Below are 3,111 nucleotides of genomic sequence, written 5' to 3'. Positions count from 1 at the left end.
ATATTGAATATCTATTTTCTGAGTGGTCTCGTGTTCACAGCTTTGTGGATTGTGTGGCTATTGTCCAATGCCACTACACACTCTCCCTGCCGTTACGCTATAAGAATAAGTTATTGGCCATATAAATAAATTTATGTAAAACGAAAAAGTTTACAATGTTATAACTTCTTGTTATCAAGAAGCATAGCTATGGTCGGTATTAACAATGGATTCTGACGTTGTAACTTCATCATTGCCACCGATTGAACTCATCACTTGTGCGCATATGTCTTCCGATGCTTCGAGGCATAAACGGATGAGTCTACTTGCCAAATGTTCACTAAGAGCGTGGACTGAGTGGTAGTTGTTAGTGAACTTCTCTAGAAGATCATCACTCCCTGTAGAGATTGACGTGTTGTCCAGCGCACGAAGAACCACGTCCATTATGTATTTCCTTGTCCACCGGTTGCTATGTCGAAATAAGTCTGCAAAACTTATAGTGATAAAGGAACACACATATACCTCCACGAATCAGATCTTTAGAATGTGCATACAGAATATGACCACAGGGCAGCGTGTAGTCATTGAAACTCTCACAAGCACATCGTGCACGTGAAGTATCAACAACATACATCATACCCTTGTCGTGGCACCGGATGTATTCTCCTTCTATAAATTCGTGTCTCATTGTCCGAACACGTTTATAATTTACAGCTACAATTTTAGCTGCAAAAGATGTGAGCTCATTTAAAAGAGTTCGAAATGACATTGGAACCTGGAATTAATGATACATTTAACTATATTTCTTACCTGAAGAATTGGAAAACGTTAAAGATCCTTTACAGCGTCATATGGACCCAAACGTAGGTCAATGTCTGTTTTGCTCCAAATTTTTCAGAACGTCAATAGCAGAGAATCACCTCTTCTGAGACTGTGCGTGGACTGCACTGCTGATATTTCGGTCGCTGCCGAATCCGTAATGAAAGTGCGTGTATCATAAGTACCGCAAATTGTATCTTTAAAACATTCCAATAGCTTTTCGACACCTTTGCGTCGTTCTTGACTGTAGAGAGCATACATAACAGTCTGCTCTTGCCAAAGACTATCAGTCACCACTAGCTGGAACAGTGAAAAACTTTAAGATAAATTTATTACTAATCGTTACTTATCCAACTTTGTTTGTCTGATATGTCAAACCAATACATATTACCTCCGGAAACGCGTGGTAAACAGCTATTTGCTCCCTGCAGCTGAAGTAAATCATAGATATGTTCCCATTTTCATTGAATATTTTTACTTCAGTGTTCGCTTGAACACGCTGTAAGATGTCATTGATATTTTTAGTGTATAAACTCAATCAATTACAATGTGAGTTCAACAACCTGGGTATAATTGTGAACGCATTTTGGCGATATCGTCCTTGGTAAGTTGTTTATGGAATTTCCAAGAAACCATATGCCGTAAGCTACGAGTTGGTGTATTACTCAGTAGAAGCGTTCTTAAATATAAGCGTTCACTTGACGTCAAGTGTGACGATTAAAGAACTCGACGTCTTTGGTCTGATTAATAGGCTTGGCATAGGTAAATCCACGGGACCCGATGAATCGCATCCTAGGCTACTGAAGGAATTATCTAACTTCGTTGTGAAACCTTTAAGTATATGCTTTAACCTATCCGTAACGCAGGGTCGTTTACCAAAAGACTGGAAGAACGCCTCAATAAGTCCCACCTTCAAAACAGGTACGAAACATAAACCTGAAAATTACCGACTCCTTAGCCTAATTAGTGTGTTTGTTAAAATCTTAAAAAAGATTGTTCAAAAGGAACAGCACGGTTTCAGAATTGGTAATTTGCACGACAAGTGGTGGATGTTGTGAGACCGGAACTTGTAACTAAAAATTGTCTTGAATTCGACTAGTTGACTTCTTGGAGAAAGACCGTAGTGCTGCTTACTCAGGTGTCCAGTGCTTATTTGTTTTCAGTTTCAACTTGGCTACCAGCAGGTATTGATCTGAAATTATGTCGAATCCTCTCTTTATACGTTCTCCAATGAACTTCTGAATCTTTTTATCGATGCAAACGTGATCAATCCTGTCCTGTATAGTGTGGTCTCGTAAAACTCATGTTACTCTGTGTAAGCGTTTGGAGAGGAATGTGATGTTACCTATAACCATGTCGTTGAAGGTGCATCAATCTATTCATTTTCTAATTTTCTCCTTCCGATTTCCCATTTCATACCGCCCAGTCTGATAACTAAATCTAATCCCACCTAATTGGTCTCGAAATGAGAAAAATCCGTCTTGTGACAGTCGCAGAGGAATCCGTTTGATTAATATGTCTAAAATATTAGCCTCGATTATCCTTTAACCCTAGTTTAGTGCTCGTAAACAGCAAACTCGGATAAACCAGGCTGTTTTCAGACCTGGACGTCGACGTGTAGATCTTCGAAGGGAAGAATCAAGAATGACACAAAGCAGAACAAGGTCGGTATCACAAAAATCCACAGGAAGTTTGTTTTATTAGAAGGGCTAAAATCTCTTCTAGAACGACAACAGCTCTCATATTTCTGCGAAGTAGATTTCCGCCTGACCTTTGTCCTCTGATCGGTTGTCATGCTTTTGTACTTCACTAGATTTCTACATGCTCAAAAGTCATGATCTGCCACTTCAGTATCAAATTTTGCACAAGTTTCGTCTGAGTTGCTTGTTCCACCACAAATACTAGGTTACCTGCAATTTACGTTTTCTTCCTGTCTTAGCCATGAGGGTTTGATGTACTGAGTATAATTGACTGTTGTCATTTACGTAGAGAATCAATCTTATTAGAGAAGCTTTTTTCGTTTCTAAATCCGCAACATCTTAAGCCGTACTGAACCCCGATAACCAGGCACAACAATAAGCGTTTGAAAAGATACATGGTATTACAATTCTTTTCCGCATTTCTCAGTCTTATTTACCAGTTCATATCGCCCCATGGTGCTTTCATGTGTGATGTCCATCTCTACTTTGGAATTCAAGCCTCTCATCCGAGTAATCTTTTTATCCTGTATATTTTTCCACAATAAAGAGAATCTACAATATTTCATAAAACTGGGTTTTATAATCTTTGCTGCCATAATTTGTGTGTGAAACA

Source organism: Schistosoma haematobium, chromosome 2 (genome assembly GCF_000699445.3).
Source record: "Schistosoma haematobium chromosome 2, whole genome shotgun sequence".
Lineage (NCBI taxonomy): Eukaryota > Metazoa > Platyhelminthes > Trematoda > Strigeidida > Schistosomatidae > Schistosoma > Schistosoma haematobium.
Note: the sequence above shows the minus strand (reverse complement) of the source record.